The sequence below is a fragment of the Rousettus aegyptiacus genome, unplaced genomic scaffold (genome assembly GCF_014176215.1).
Source record: "Rousettus aegyptiacus isolate mRouAeg1 unplaced genomic scaffold, mRouAeg1.p scaffold_m13_p_2, whole genome shotgun sequence".
Lineage (NCBI taxonomy): Eukaryota > Metazoa > Chordata > Mammalia > Chiroptera > Pteropodidae > Rousettus > Rousettus aegyptiacus.
This window is the reverse complement of record NW_023416295.1, coordinates 56,727,618-56,744,700: the sequence shown is the minus strand read 5'-3', so window position 1 is coordinate 56,744,700 and position 17,083 is coordinate 56,727,618. Positions and strand designations below refer to the sequence as shown.

The window sequence follows — 17,083 nt, the reverse complement described above, 5'->3', positions numbered from 1 at the left end:
ATAAAATAAAAATAACAATTGTTTCTGTTTTGGACCATGATCTACCCAATGTCAAACACTGTATTAAATTGTCTTATCTCTTTAGTCTTTTTTTTTTTCCTGCTTTACTAAAATATAATAGACAATTAGTTGCTTGTATTTACATTGTGCAAATCAATGAGTTTTTTTTTTTTTTCAATTGATCTGGAACAAATTCCTTATTCTTTGTTTTTATTGACCTTGATATTTTTAAAGATTACAAGACATTTATTTTGTGAAATGTCTCTCAATTTGTGTTTGACTGATGTTTCTTCATGCCTATATTCTGGTTATATACTTTTGCAGGAATACCACGGAAGTAATGTTATGCTCTCAGTGCATCCTATCCAGATGCACTGTGTCTATTTGTTCCATTACTAATAATGTTAATTTTGACAACTTGATAAGGTAGTGTCTCCACTGTAAAGTTGCTATTTTTTTCCATTAGTGATTAGTAAGTTATCTTGTGGGGAAGTATTTTGAGACTGTAAAAATATCCTTGTCATCAAATCTTCATGCATTAGTTGTTGAACCCATTGATGATTCCTGCCAGAAACAATTCCTGGCTATTCTCTCATGTTTTTCCAAAATGAATTCTACATCAATTTATTTAGTTTACAAGATTCCCAGTTTAAGAATGTCTTCTGCTTTACCGGTTTCTTTACTGATTGAATTTGAGTCCAGTACAGTGTGAAGGAATTTGCCCTTCTATTTTAAAAAATATTTTCCTGCCTTGAAGGATCCTAAATTTTCTTCTCTTGCTTCTTTTTTCAACTGTTTAGTTTCCAAAAAGCATTTATCCCTTCCTCTTTTTTTTGTCTCTTCTCCCCTAAAGAGTTGCCTTTCCAAAACTGCCTCTTTCTGTCCTATACAAATTTGTAAGCCCACTTCCTGTGGTTTGCTCTATCAGGACACTTTTTCAGTATTTCCATATTTAGGAAGAAATTACTTTTCCTGAAAGTGATTTCAGGTCAGTTTTAAGCTTGTCACGAGCTCCCCTCTTGACCTCTGCAATTTTTTCGCAGGCACCCTTGCTCTCCACCAAGGCTTGCACAGGGGTATAAATGATGGGTTGCTATGACTTGGTATTCATTTTTCTACTTAGAGATAACCTGAAGTTTGATCGTTCTCTGTGTTCTATTTATGTTAAGACTATGGTTATGTATTTGTGTTTGTTCTTCTTAACTATTTTAAGGAGGATGTGTAGGGAGATTCAGATTCATGCATTTGCCGTTACTTCAGCTACCGAATTTTTTAATACTTTTGTAAATATTTTGTTTGTTTTTCCTGGATGAAGAACTGGCGGGTTCTTAATGATTTGGGGTATGTCTCTTCTAGTACTGCAATGGTAATGCTGCTTGAAGGCAATATTGCAACTGGCTAATGCTCACTGATTCAATGGACATTATAGTATAAGATGAATTCTTATTAAAGTTACTGTACTCCTACCATGATATTCAAGCAATTCATGAACCATATGGTTATCTATATGATAATAAAAGAAAAAATTGTTAATTAAAATACAAAATAATGTAGAAGTCTTATATGCAAAAAGAGCTACTATCTTTTGTTTAAGGTTCTCTCTCCACTGGGAAAATTATTTTTCTTTAAATAGTCGAGAGTGATAAATAAGTTAGTAATGCATCCTATTGTCTATATGAGAGAGTATCTGATTCACAATCTACACAACTTTTGGTTTTTCTTGAGCCTTGCTTACCAGAACAGAGCACATGTGAAAAACTTAATGACCACGATATTAAAAATAAAATTCAAATGCAATTACTATCTCTTTAAATACTGACATCTTATAAAAACATGTTTATCAATCTACACTTAATAGAAATTGAGTTGGAATACTTGTTTTAATAAAGGTATTTCTTTAAATTGCTGTGACAAAGTATCTTTATTCTTGGAGCTACTATAGCACTCCTTGGGTATTACTGCACCAATTTTATTTTGTATAGGAGTTAGAACTGATTACTGGGAATTTGGAACTACTCAGTTTCTACCAGTTAAATACTGTGATCTTAGGTAAATAACTTTGCCTCTCTCAGCTTTTCTTTCATATGAAATATGTAATTAATTTGATAATACCTATTATGAGAAGTTTTGAACAGTTTAATTAGTTCTTGTAAAACATTTTGAAATTTAGAATGAAAAGACTAAATGCAAATTACCAATAATTACAATTTTGCCTAGGTCATATTACTATGCTAACCACAAATGCTATAGCACTGCAGTATCTTAGGAAGCTCGAAGTATCTTTTTTAAAAAAACAAATTTATTTATTTAAATTAGTTCCAAGTATATAATACATTGGTTAGACAACTATATTGTTCATAAAATGATCCCCCCAGTTGCTCCCTACCTCCTCTGAGTATCTCCACTAATCTACTATCCTCCCCAATATAAAAAGATTTTACTAAAAGGTACTGCCATATCATATATATAATAGTTAGCCCTTTCTATCAAATACTGTTACTGTATGGTATTGCAAACAATCTTATTTTTTCTTCGATATAAAAATACTTTAATGTGAGCTACTGCTACTTCATGTAATAAAAATGTTTAGTCCTTCCTATCATATTTCTAAATCATGGTGAGTTGACTTTTAATACCACTCTGAATGCTTTCTTTCTTAATAGTTCTTAGGAGTTAAAATCTGTCTATTCATTTTACAATTGCATCCAAAAGCACTAAAAATAATTTTTAAATGGCTATAAACATTTCTCACATAATTAAATAGTATCTTAACTAAAGATTTCTCAGCAACAAGACAATAATTATTCTATCTGTCCAAACATATTTAATGCATATGCACTACTAGCAAACAATTACCATTTAACTACTTTAAGCACTTTACAAAAAACAAACCCCATGTTCGCTCATTTATTTAACATTTACTGAGTGCCTACAGCTTCCAAGGACTGTCCTCTGGCTATCCCAGATACTAGAAGTAGTGTGCTGTGACACAGCAAAGAATACAGAATGGATTTATACATACCCAGTATCCTTGTAGGAGATGATGATATAAACTAAGAAACAGTCTCGAATATTCTTTGTAAAATGGCATATACCCTTTTATGAAGACTTTTGGAGTATACAGAGTAAATCAATATTTAAGTTGGTACAAGCACATCGACACTATTATTTGAAAAGTCATGGTTATAAACAAACCCTGAATTTTCAAATTCTATTTTTCATGGGGCTTACAATAAATTTCAGTGGATACATGCCCTTTAACGTTTTGCCTCCGTACTTGATTCGTCACAAGAATGTTGATTCTGATTACGTTCTATTTGAAATACAACCCCTACCTCTGTCCAGTTGTAATGCCACATCCGCAAAGCCTACAGTAGTTTTTATTCATCTTATATTACAATGCATTCTACCGACTCAGAATTCCTAGAACCTTATGTATTGATTTTTAGCTATTTATCTAAACCATATGAGTCAACAGTCAGGACTTTTACCCATATAGCATGTCTATGTAAACTCCTTATTCATAAAAATTCACATTAAACATGTAAGGACCTTTAAAAATTGTTCAAAAATTAAAGATATCAAGTAATGAAAATGTGACTACCTTCAAATTTTCTCTTTGCTGAAATATATGAGCTGCCCATATTATCTCGTTGCTAATACGAATCACTTAATCAAGTTATCCTAATAAAATTTTCAAAGTGTTTAAAACAGGAAGCTTAAAATAGTTTTAAAACATCAATGAAAAGCATACTAAATGTGTTTTAAATTATCAAACCACATAACAGCAAAAAATATGGGCACAAAGTTTTAAAATTTTGTCTTACCAACTACTTTATAATGAATTTATTTTTAATTTATTATATTTATCTGTAAATTTATTTTAAATAAATCACAAGTATAATATTAGACAGCTGGCTGTTCACCTTTTGGATAGATATTCTTTTAAAAATCTTTGAGAATTTGACATTAATACTATATTTCTATTTCATATCTTTAACATCTATGATAATCTGAATGATATAAAGTTTACGCATATATTCCAAAAAATAGATATAAAATGCAGAAATACTGTAGAGCTTTCCTAAAAAGCAAAAGCAATAATGCATTGGAAACAATCCATAATAATGGCTGTTTTCAAGATATTTAAAAGAATTAACTATATATTCAATATAACTATTTAGAAGTCTTTATGAATGAGTATCCATATAAAAATTTTGTGTCTTTTTTTTCCTTTTAAATTACAGGAAGATACTGTAACTCAAAGAGTTGCTACTCAAACATTTAGGATACAAAATAAATATTTGAATCATAGGGAGTGATTTTATTTTATTTGCTATTAAACACAACCATTTTTTTCCCCACAGCATTGTTGATTGTCTATTTATCAAGAGAACTATTCCTTAGCCCAAATATTCATGCTTCATAGTTCAAGAACACAGGTCAGTGACAAATTTCCATGGAAGTCAACTCAAAATTTTTACATTCCGAAATCACTTTGCCTTCTGAAAGATACCAGCCTTCCTCATCTCCTCAAAATCTTTCATGGAATATTAATTTCTGTAGAAATCTGCATATGCCTTATTCCTTGTTTCAGCCACAGCCAACTTATAGAAAGCTGCAACCCTCACGGACACAGTGACTGCTCCAACAATATGAAATCACAGACACATGGCCAGAAGGCCACACATCTGAGGTTTCATCAAAGCACTGGAAGTCATGGTAGCTATATTTTCCCTTAATACCAACGTCCTTCCAGATGGAGAAATGGATGACACTCCAATCTTCGTGTTAGTGATTTGCCTTGTGTCCTCTTCCTCTATGGATCTAAGAAGAACTGCTGATTTCTCAGTCTGTTCAGCTTTTTACTTGTTGTTAGGATGGAGTGAGGACTTCCAAGCTCCTTACATGTGGAATTGGGAACTGGATTTTTAACAGGAATATATGGTCTCATTCTTAATGACTGAAGGCCTGTATCAGTTGTTTATTCATAAACAAAAGTAATTTATTCATTCATCTGTTTGAATTGATGGGATGCCAAATTCAAAATATTCTTTAAAACTTCAGAAAAAAAGGGAAATGTTCTCTTACTACTACTTGAAAAATTACAATGTAATTTTAATAGTTCTATCTATATCTTAAAAATGCACTTTACATTCTATTCTTAAAAATATTTCTTTACCCATCTATCTTACATTAATAATTTTTGTTCATTTCTTTTCTGCTACACATTATTTTACTGAATAAAATTAATTAGAAATATTGCAAAGAAAACCTGTGTCAATTTTGCTGTGAACAAAGCAACAGAAATTTCACATGTGTTTCTGCTAGCAAGAAAACAAGTCTTCTAAGTAGGGTGCAATAAATTTCAATGTCTAAGAGTTGCTTTCCTCTCACTGGATGATTTAAAAGCAAAGCGTTGTAGTATAGTTCTTTCCACACATTTTTCTTTCAATATAGAAAATAAATAATAAAGTTTCAAGCATAGATAAGACTAAACGGTAACAGTATTTCTAGACATTGTCAAGAATTATTAAAATTTAACTTTAAACTCTTTGCCCAAACTTTTTAGATACAAATTTTCATTTACGCGATTAACTTTGTAATACTATAATTTGATTAATGTCTTATTTATTCAGATTAAAAAAATGTCTATTAAAATCCTGATATACAATTTTACAAAAATAATTGTATTTTAGAAGTACTCCTCAATTTGTATTATTATGACTACCAGCAAAATTGATGTACCAGGAAAATATTTGGTTATTAACTCAAGTAAGTAAATCTAACACAAAGCAGTCATATCATTATATTTATAAAATGGATAAAAGACATAAGAAAGAACAAAATATTTATTAAAATATTTCACGTTTTCATTCAGATCCTAGGACCCTAATATATGAACACATTCAAATTTTCAATTCAAGTTACTATTTGAGATCAAATCCCTAAGATTAAAAAACAGCTTAATAAATGGACTTGAAAACAATGAAATGATCACTTTCCTGAGAAAAGCCTTCACACAAATTTAGGCAAAATTAACTGTATGGAAACAAATAAAAAATATTAAATTAATATCCCCTAAAAACCAAATTAAAGTATAATTTTTTAAATGCAGATTTCTTAGCTTTGAAGACATCAATATTCAAATGATAACAAAATCAACAATCATCACCAACATGTTTATGTGCTGTACTAATGCTAAGAATTACAAACATTAAACAGAAATGAAATATTTAAAGCATGTCACCATTCTCATACCATTTATGATGACATAATAGGGAAAAATATAGGATTTCTTCTATATTGTCCACGTACAAATGACCAACTTGCCTATCAAGAGTGACTAAGGCTCCATGGTAAAAAGCTTATCAATTGGATCCCGAAATAGCGAACAGAGTTATTAAGACACTAGTATGTATGTGTGTATGTGCACGGTTTTTAAAAAATTATTATGATATACAAAGTATTGACGAAGAGTTTTTAAATAAGTGAAGTATATGCAATGGCTGTAGCAAACTTCTGAGAATGTGAAACAAGAGTGCAAACAACAAAGTAAGATAAGTCAGAGGCAAGCTGGTGGTGTAACATGCAGTGTATAATGCAAAGCCAGTAAAGTGTACTGGTAATTCTAGAGGAAATAGTTACCACTCCTTATAGGAGAACAGTTAGGTGATAGAAATACAGAACAGTGTTAATACATGAATAAGATTCATAAGGGAGCTAAATAATATATAGTTTTCTGCATAGTTTTAGTTCTGAATAGCTTAGCTTTCAAAAAAAAAAAATCCAGAAATAAATCCAGTATAAAGTTGAAAATTCAATGTATGACAAAGGTAGCCTTTCTAATCACACAGAATGAATTACTTAAGAAATGTTACTGGTTACAACTGGCTCTGAAATGAGAAGAAAATAAATTGAATCTTATTATCTTATTCCATATATGAAAATTAATTTGAGTTTAATTAAACATAATCTAGAAAATCTAGGGTACTACATGATACAGTCCAGGGATAGGTAAGACTTTTGAAGCTAAGCTAGAAACCCAAAAGTTATAAAATTATAGATATATTTTTCTATATGAATATATCTATGGCAAAAGACATTAAATGGCAAGTCGAGAGACAGATGATAGAATTAAAATAACACTGTGAAGACAAGACAGAGAGGTAATATTTATAAGAAATTGAAAAGAAAGAATAATCAACCAACATAAACAGGGATTTAAAGTAGAGGTACTTACTTTTGAGTGAAAAAATAAGATGAATATGAATGATGAAATTTGATGCTGTTTTATAAAGTAAATGGTAAAAAAAAAAAAACTCCATATGTGACTATTTCTCTGTGTGTGATATAAATATTCTTTTAAGAATGTATGACCATGCAGAAAAAATGCAGAAGGATACTAATTTTGCAAGTATGCTATGGAGCAGTAAATAGAGGTGGGAAAGCCAAATTAAAAAGGAAAAGGGAAAAAGAAAAAGTATGAGGGATAAAGCAGAAGGGAAAAAAGGGGAAAAAAGGACTATAATAATACAGCCAATATTTATGATGTAATCACATAAATACATTGTTATAAAATTGTACACAAATGTGGACATGAAAAAATATTTCAGATAATAACAAATTGGAATCAAATTTGCCAGAGGAAATACCCAAAGAATTTATTAGTACTTGAATGCTCTTCTACTTAAAAGTTTCATAAAATGTAGTCTGAAGTGGCTATGGAGGCCGAACATAGTCATCAATTATCATCATTCTCAAGTTTTGTGTGTGTGCGTGTGTGCGTGTGTGTGTGTGTGTGTGTGTGTGTGTGTGTGTGTGTAGTTTGACCACATTAAAAGAACAGGGGTTAGTTCAATCTGGTTTTATGGTTTACTTCGGTGGTTAGCACACTTTCTGGAAAGAACTAAATAGTGAATATTTTAGGCTTTCTGGGGCATATTGTCTCTGTCATGACTATTCAATTCTGCCATTGTAGTGTGAAAGCAGTCACAGACTTCAATAGTTTATTTTATGCGTTAACATTGGGAGGCTACAGTATCAAGTTATTTAACCAAACACTAATTTAGGCATTTTGAAAATGTGGTTAATAATGTGTTAACTTTAAGTAGATTACCCTTGATAGTATGATGGGTCTCATCTAATCAGCCTTGAGAACAAAAAAAAAAAGACCCAACTTCTCTGGAGAAGAAATTCTGTCTCAAGACTACAGCACCAACTCCTATCTGATTTTCCAGACTTCTGGCCTGCCCTACAAATTTCAAACTTGACAGCCCCCACAACTGTGTGAGCCAGTTCTTTAGATAACTAGATAACATAGATTAGATGGATAGACAAGATACTTTATACCATTGGTTCTGTTTCTCTGGCGAACCCTCGAAACTACAATAACAGGCAGTGGTTCAGATTTGGCCTGTGTACTATAGTTTTGCAACCCCTAGTATTACCAATATTAAAAAATGGTTGCAGTATGAAAGGTGCTTCACATACACATGGATTCTAAATGCCCAATAAATTGGGAATTATTCCTGACCAGGCCAGATATTATGGAGCAGCTACATGAGCAGGAACGACTTTCCTAGAACCAGTGAGATCTAGATCATAAGTGTAAGCATAAGAGTTTCCTCAGAGAAGGTTTAATGATGGTATTCTCTTTACTTGTTTTTATATTGTTTTATCTATTGGCTTTGGGGATTAAAAATTATTGCCAGTAATCCAGCAAAAGCCAAACAACAGAATCTCTTGAATATTCATTAAATGTGGCACCTTTCAATTACACTTGATAAGAGGAAAATAAAAATTCACAAAATCACTACATCAAGGGTTTACATCAGAATTCTTTAAGTTAAAGATTTAAAATGAAAGACCTTTACGTAGTGTATTCCTCAGAAAGAAGAGTCCTCAATCTGTAAACTATTGTTAAATAAATAATAATATATACAATGTATTTAAAGGTACGTATAACTAAATAGTAGATCCCCAAGTTGGTTGATTGCACAAGGTTCCTATCTCCAGAAATGAATAAGCCTCTCATTTGAGCAGAAATTGGCATCCTTTGTTTTTAACTCAGGGACATTTCTATAAACACTTTTATCACATCCCAGATATTACTTCCTGTTCCTAAAATGTTTAAGAAATAACCTATATTAAAAAGTGATTTGAATTACAAAAAACAAATAAAACTACACCTTTTCAAGATCACACCATTCAATCAAAGTAAAGAATGTCTATAAGATGCCCTTGCCATAGAGAAGTTTCTTAGAAGATCAAGATGAGGGATGATAAAAAGCAGGGAAAACAGGAACTTTGAAACTCAGTATCTGAAAGAGATTTCAAGCTATCAGGTAGTTGAAGAAATAAATACTTAAATATAAGAGTAATAAATAAGAAATAAATACTTAAATATAAGAGTAAATAGCTGTTATGACCATGACCAAATGACAAGCAGAAAGGGAAAAAAATTTAGTAGTAAGACCCTAATTTAGAGAAACGCCAGGTTCAAAACTGTAAACAAATTTGAGTGGTATGGGCAAGTGGTGAACAAAGACACAGAAATGTGTGTCAGAGTTGGTGATAAGGATAAAAAGTTCAGCAAAGGAAGGTCAAGTGGGAGATCTCCGTGTAGAAACGGCAACCACGGAGTCTAAATCTGAACAGTTCTGATTTCAAATATTTTGCTTGTCAAATCATTTTGTTCTGATTTTTAGTTCAGAAAATATAGTCACTATTGTATCTATTTGTATCCATGATTCCTATAAAATTGTCTTTAACACAGGAAAATCTCGATTTATTTGTTGATAATTATAATTACCTGGAAACTCACATCAAAGAAACTACATTAAAAAATAACCATTCCTAAAGAATAAAAACATACTTATCAGTGGTCCTTACCTATTTACTGGTATTAATATAAAACTAGAGTCTAAAGGTCTGTTTAGGTTAGGAAATTGGTGCCTCACTCACCTCTACTGATAACATCAGTGCTGGGTGGGGATGAAGCCATAATCTGCCAAAATCTGAACCATCCTTGCCAGGTTTGGGGGTTCTGTAGAGAAGTTACTGCTACCACGTCTGACCGCCATAGCTCAGGAAAATGGTGCAGTCATTCCTCTTAGCGTAGAATATACTTGAAAAGATGTTTAAAGGACCTATGTAATATTAAGCCCAAGAAATACAATATTAGTGGTGTTTTAGACATGGAATGTAATAGCTAACAATTATGGAATGCGTACTATGTTCCAGGAACTGATGCATTATCTCATTTAATCCTTTCAACAGTCCTATGGAGTATAGATATCATTATTAAACACATTTTACAGGAAATCTAGGCTTAGCAAGGTTAAAAATTGCTCAAGACAACAGGGTAGTAAGAGGCAGGATTAGGATTTGAACCCATGCAGTTTGGTGCTTCAGGGTGTGCATACCCATAACCACAATGCTACAGGTATACTCTAACCGGCTGGGGGAAAAAAAATTAGTTTTCTAAAAAAGGGTGAATTAATCTCCTCAGAAGTAATGTGTTTGGAGGGAAAAAGTAATGTGTTCACTTTATCCTATACCACATGCTTAATCAACTCACATCCTAAAAAGTTAGAGTGGCATTTATGTACCAAATCTAAATAATTAAATTTTAAATCTTTAACATTTATAATATTTTACAATTTAAAATAATGAAGCGCAGACAATCCCTTAGTCTCCAAGACAGGGTGTACGGGGATAATAGTAATGTGCATTCCCTTCAGATGAAATGACAAGGAAATACATATAAACCTTATATTTCATTTGTTGGAACTATTTGAGACCAGTAAATTGCTTACAACAATCTAATAAGTCAATTTAAAAATTAAGTGTCGTCAGTATGCCTGTTTCAACAATTTATATTTACTGGTAAAGAACTTTTATGTTTGATACATTATTCGAAATCCACGTATCACTCAAATCAACATACTATCTAAATACATATAAATTGTGGCTTTTCCTCTAACCTACTTCCTTTTAAGTATTAGTATTCATTTACATCTTAGTTTACTACATTTAGTTTTTTGTAAGTTTCGTCTAATTTCACCAGACTTGCCTCACAATTTCCCTACCTCTTTCTACATGGATGAATTTTTACTGCAAAAGCCATTGCTACACTATCAAAGAATAGTATCACGATTTAAAAAGACATGACTGTAAAAGTACATCACCACCAAAACTGAATCACCGACAGGAACGAATGGTCCCAATCGGCTCCAATCCTGGAAAGGAGAGGACTCGCAGACACAAAATAGGGCGGGCAGGGAGTGGGAGGAGGGGGAAGGTCGGAAAAGGCAATGGTTGATTCAAATCAATGCTAAACATTCACTGCGCCACTTGAGCGCAAAAAAAAAAAAAAAAAAAAAAAGGAGAGAGAGACTGGGCGGTATGGCGGTATTTCAAGTTGTGGGCCCTGGAGGTACCAGGGCGAAAGCAAGAACCTGTAACCAGGACTCGGGCGCTGGGGAGCGGCAAGGATGAATCGGAACCCCTCGCCAACTAGGCGAGGGCAACCAGCCAGGGCTGGGCCTCCAGCGCCCCGCTCCTGGCGCCCGCACATTCGCCGGCCCAGCCGCCAGTCCACCGGCCGGTCAGCCGCAGCCGCTTACCAGTGGCGCCTCGCTGCCTCCTCCGGGACAGCCCTTCAACGGTTGCCGCAGTCAGAGCACCACCCCGCGGTGGGGTACGTCGAGTCGGCTGTAGCTCCCGGATCCCCGCAGCGCCGCCACTCTCGCGAGAAGCCGGCGGAGTCCGCGAACTGGGGGGAGGAGAGGAAGGGAGGGGCATTAACGGTGGCAGCTGGTTCTGCACCGGATCCGGGAGAGGGGCGGTCGCCATTGTGCTTTGCTGTGGACTGCTGTGCCTCAGAGTCCTAGAACTCTGTGGAGGAGGGCGGCGGTGTGGTCGCTGCGAGCGGGACGCTCCTCGTTCAGTGTCTGCCCCGGAGCACAGGTAGTAAGCCGCGGAGCTCGGGCGTCTCCTGGGGGCGGTGGTTCCAGTCAGGGCTGCGAGTGGGGGAGGGGAGGAAACGAAGTGCAGGCCCGGGGACGCAGAGGCCGCTTCCTCCTTCGCAAGATGGGGTGAAGGAGCGCGATGCGGGACCGCGGCTACGAAGGGATGCCGGCACAGGGCTCCTGTGCCGGTGGCCTTTCGTCCGGTGATGGAGTTTGTGACGGGCTGAGGGGGGCAGATTGTGCGTCTTCTAGACGTGCGGTGGGTGAGGGCCAGGCCTTAAGCCTTACTTTGGCGGCCTCTTGGACTAGGGTAAGGAGGGTCCTCCAGGGCCCTGCGGGCCGGGAGGGTCCTAAGTGAGTTATTTAGTGAGCGCGGTGTCGAAGGCTGGGTGGATTAGGGCTCTGCCAGCTCGGCCCCTTAGATGAGATGTGAAGATGTGCCCATTGATCGTTCCAGTACTAGATTATCTTAATACTTTTTTGGGAGTTCTTTTTGTTTTGTGGTAAATTCTTCAAATTCTTGAAATAGGTGATGATATGTATTAAAAACGGACTCGTTGGCGTAAGAAGTAAAAATATGGAAGACACCAGTAGAGTACTCCTTCATTTTGATGAAACTGCGTAGTGAAGACTTCAGAACGTGTGCAAACACACCAAAAAATACCACAATTAATACTTTTTTTAAATGTACAAATGTAGATAATATGTGGGAAGAAATCTCTGTCTTGCTAATAGATTCGTCATCACTAGTGTCTTGTGGCACTTTTAAGTGTAAATGCCAAATGAATTTGAATTTAGTAAAATTTTTTTCCGATTTTATAGGATCTTTTCTTTTTTCATTGTTTTAAATCTCCTCTTTTCTTAACTACTATCAGTTTCTGTCTGGAACGCAGAAGTATGGTTAAATTTTTTTTTTTTTTTAATCAAGCAGTATACTGTTAAGGCAGACACAGTATAGCTAGGTTTTTCCATGAGATAAATTTCGTTTCAGAAGTGGGGTCAGTATTTCACTTAAAACTATTATTTCGTGAAATAGCGGTGGTGTATGAGGCTTTAGAGTCAGAAGATCTGGGTTTGAGTCTTTATTTTCCTATAATTATTTAACCTCTTCTAATTTCCTTACAAACATAGCAGTTAGTTCCTAGACTTGAAGTGGAGATTAAAATTAGATGAGGTAGTGTGTAGCACTGTACATGCTGTGGACCTAACTTGGAGAGTGAATTTTTAGTGAATACAAACAATTGGAATTGATTCCAAAAGTCCGGTTTTTTTATTCAGGAATTCTGGTCTGAATAACCTTAAAGTTTACTCTGCCTGTAATGTGTTCCCTACAGAGTGCTGACTGCTTCACACACAGTATATATATTTATGTAAGTTCTCTACTACGGATGTTTTTAAGTAAGAACTTTTTACAATTTTATTTTTTCCTAAATATACCACAGGTGTGAGCGTGGCGGTTTTGTAGTCTTGGGTTTATTCCAGTGCTGTGTGTGATCTCTTGATTGGGTTTAATGATTAAAATTCCAACTTATTTAAGTACAAGTGATTTCTCTTTCTGCCACATAGACAAAAGAGTGTATTTTCCTAGATAAGGCACAATTGTGTTCCTATATAGACACGTATGTATGTTCAACTTGAAGGTTAGGTGTAAAAAGTCATTCGTGACACTCAGGCAGCCAATTTTAAATCAGCTCTGTCTCCACTTCACATAACTTTATCTAGTTATATGTTCAAGTTACCCACATTATAATATTGTAACTTAGGAAAATAATTGTAATAGTGCAAAATTATCAAATAATATAAAACTTTTTGAAAATTTATTTGTCATATCCTGGCTACTAGATTAGGGCTTCGCATTAGGAGAATGAGCTTGACACAGCCTCTTCCCTCCACAACTCATAATTTAGTCATCAGACTAACGTAGAAACAACTGAGTGTTAAGTACATAGTACTCTGGGAACACAAGAGTGTTTAATCTTGGGGGAATTTTACAGCAACTATTGCTTTAAATGAGATGTGGAGGATGACTAAGAGTTTAATAAGGAAACTGCAAAGTCATGGTATCAGGGTTTTAAGAATGGACAGTTTGTTCCCTATTGCTGACACAAATTGGAAGGTTAGAGCAGGACATGAAAGACCTTCTGTATTGTTTTACAAAGCTAGTACTCTGTGCTGTAGGAAATTGAGAGCTGTTGCATTCTTAAACCAAATAAAAATGAATTTTTTTATATTCTTTGTTGATACATCTATAACTACAGATAATTGTTAATGCATACTTCTGTAACTACAGATAATTAAGTGCCAGTGCCAATAATAAACATTGTGAAATGCACAGGCTTGCACCAAACCTCATTTTTAAATGACAGATTACATTTAAAAACTATTGAATCTTTTAACTTTTAAATAACAACTGATCCCATTAGGAGGATTATGATTTAAAATGAGTTAAGATTTCGAATCCTTACTAAAATACACTTGAATTCACTAAAGCAGAATTGTTACCATGAAAATAATTATCTTCTCACCAATAATTATTTTACAAAAATTCTATCTTTAATACAGTTGCTGATCATTGGACGAACCCAAAAGTGGGAGGATAAAATTATAATTTGAAAGTTGGCTGGGATTTAATTTTCACTGACCTTAATTTTTAATGTTTCTTCTCTGGTCTGAACTCATGATCAAAGCTGGTTTTTCTTGCTCTCAAATTCATTTCCATGTGACTCTACCGGTTAGACTAGATAAATTGAACACCTGGTTTTAAAATCAGCTACTGCTCTACACCCACTTTTGTCAACAGCTTTAAAAGAGGGCAAGTTTTGAATCTTAAAAGCTATTTCAGATCTTTCCATTATGATCATTGTGCTTCAGTGTAATGTATTTCTCACTTTCCAGAAAAACAAAAACAAAAACAAAAACCTTGAAGTGGTTTCTACTTATTGAATGAAGATTGAAACTTGAGACTTATGGATTGAATACACTTTAGAAGAGAACAGATTATCTCATAAAATACTGTGGTGTAGACTTAATATAATAGTTATATTTTCTCATGGAGATGTTAAACTTTTTTCTAGTTTTAAGATTTGGGTTAAATATATTTGTGTCTTAAATATTTGTTAGCTAAAAAACAAAAGGCATTCTTTTTTAAGACACAGAAAGTTCAGTGCTTTCGAGTGCTTGCCTTGTGTGACCACCCTTAGCTTCCGTGTCTACTAGGATCAATAAATAAAACACTAGAATTTCTGACTGAGGAAAAAAAAATTTCACCAGAAACAGGTTTTTTTTTTTAAAAAAAAACAAAAGGGTATGCCAAGTAGAGATAATGGAATTGTAACTATGTTTATATTTCTGGAAGACAGTTGACTATTGGCATTGGTATTGCTTTATTGCTGCATAGCAGACCACTTCAAAATCTAGTGGATTAAGACTACTGTTTACTATTTTTTTGTAATTCTGTAGAACTGTTCTGTTGGACAGTTCTGCTGGTTTTGCCTGGGTTCACTTATGTACCAGCATTCTGGTGGAGGATTTCTCAGGTTGGAAGGTCCAAGATGGTATCATCTCCTATGTCTGGCAATTGGTGTTGGTTAACGTCTAGCCTCTGCTCTGTGTGGTCTTTTACATCACGGTTTCTCAAAGCAGCAATGAGAGAAGGAAAATGGAAGTTATAAGACTTCTTACAGCCTGTCAAATCCTATAATGTCAGTTTTAGTCAAAGAAAGTCTCACAAGGCTAGCCCACATTCAAAGGGGGGGTGGTGAAATAAGATTTCACCTCTTCTTGGTTAGACAGGAACATCACAGTGCAAAAGAGTGTGCATACTCAAATGGGAGGGATTTGTAGCCATATTTTGTAATTTACTACAAGTTGCTTAAAACATTTTAAGAACACATCCTTAATGATCTTATTTATTTTAAAATAGAGGATGGTAAAATGAACAGGAAGTTATAGGTAAATTGTTGAAGACACTTGATTGGCCCATGGAGATTCATTATTGTTTCTACTTTTGTGTATGTTTGAAATTTTTCATAGTAAAAAATTTTAAGGCATACTCAGATCATCTGCTAAACTGCATTTTGTGAAGAGATTTTAACCCTATCTTCTACTTAGTATTTACTAGAACAGTACTTTGTTGTTTAAAATTTACTATTTCCTTTGTGGTAGATAAATGCTAAGAAGTAGAAACCAGCAGTAGTGCAATTAGGGAATTATTCTTAGGAGTTCTTTACAGATTTTATTGTACTAAAAGTTCATTTTCAAATAACTGTTTTCCTTAGTAAAGTAACACCAAGTACATTAAAGAGATTTTGCAAAACAAGAATAAAGAAGAAAACAAAATCCACTCAGATATATAGTAAATACTAATGGCTATTTTTTCCCCAAATATTTATGCATGTAGTTATATAAGGTATGTAAGTTTCTTTACCCTGTGGTCATTATCATTCTATACATAAATGTTAATGACTTTAAAGTCTTTTTTATAGTGTTATAAAGACATTTCAAATAATGAAAAGCCACTAGAATGTCCACTAAGCTGTTTATATACTGATGGTATTGCTTAATAATAGCTAGTATTTGCTTAGCATACTGTGTGCCAGCAAAGTTCACAGTATACCTATAAAGTTGGTGCTATTATTATTCCTATTTTGTAGGTGAAGACATTCAGCATTAGAGAGAGGAAGCCTACAGTCACACCAAGTAAAAAACAGACTTCAAATCTTGCCACTCTTAAATATCATGTTTCTATTAACAGAAATTGGCTAATTTACTGAAAATCGGGCAATGCTTGATTTATGTTGCCTACCCTCAATTTCCTATTTTCAAAAAATTACTTTTATAAATGAATACATTTAAAATAAAAGGAAAAGTCTCAGGTATGGGCCATACTATTTGTTAATACAGATAGGGCTGAAGCCTTTCCATTAGTCTGGTTATTTGATTTATGACTTCTGTGAGTTGACGGATCCTGAACACAAGACTGTTATTGTAGTAATAAGACACAGTGATCTATATAGAGTGACGGGAGAAGACACATGCTCTTTGAGAGATCGCTTTATAAGTAGAATCAACAAAAAACTTTTGAACATTACAGTATTTCTCTGATCTTA

At 34.1% G+C, this 17,083-nt stretch overlaps 2 protein-coding genes across 23 annotated transcripts in view; one reads left to right on the top strand and one right to left on the bottom strand.

The window, feature by feature from the left end:
- The window catches only part of BAZ2B (bromodomain adjacent to zinc finger domain 2B), a 281,281-nt gene extending 269,539 nt beyond the window's left edge, over positions 1–11,742 (bottom strand). For all 18 annotated transcript variants that reach the window (XM_016152832.2, XM_016152831.2, XM_016152842.2 and 15 more), the window contains exons 1-2: positions 11,631–11,742; positions 9,967–10,151 (exon numbers count right to left, since the gene is read on the bottom strand). The gene's annotated coding sequence lies outside the window, so the exon portion shown is untranslated. The remainder of the gene's footprint in view (positions 1–9,966; positions 10,152–11,630) is intronic.
- Positions 11,743–11,826: 84 nt separating this feature from the next.
- MARCHF7 (membrane associated ring-CH-type finger 7) overlaps positions 11,827–17,083 on the top strand; it is a 46,200-nt gene continuing 40,943 nt past the window's right edge. For 4 of the 5 annotated variants that reach the window (XR_001597868.2, XR_001597867.2, XM_016152869.2 and 1 more), the window contains exon 1: positions 11,828–11,973. The gene's annotated coding sequence lies outside the window, so the exon portion shown is untranslated. Of the gene's footprint in view, positions 11,974–17,083 lie in introns of all 5 variants that reach the window. The other variant, XM_016152867.2, reaches the window with a different exon arrangement.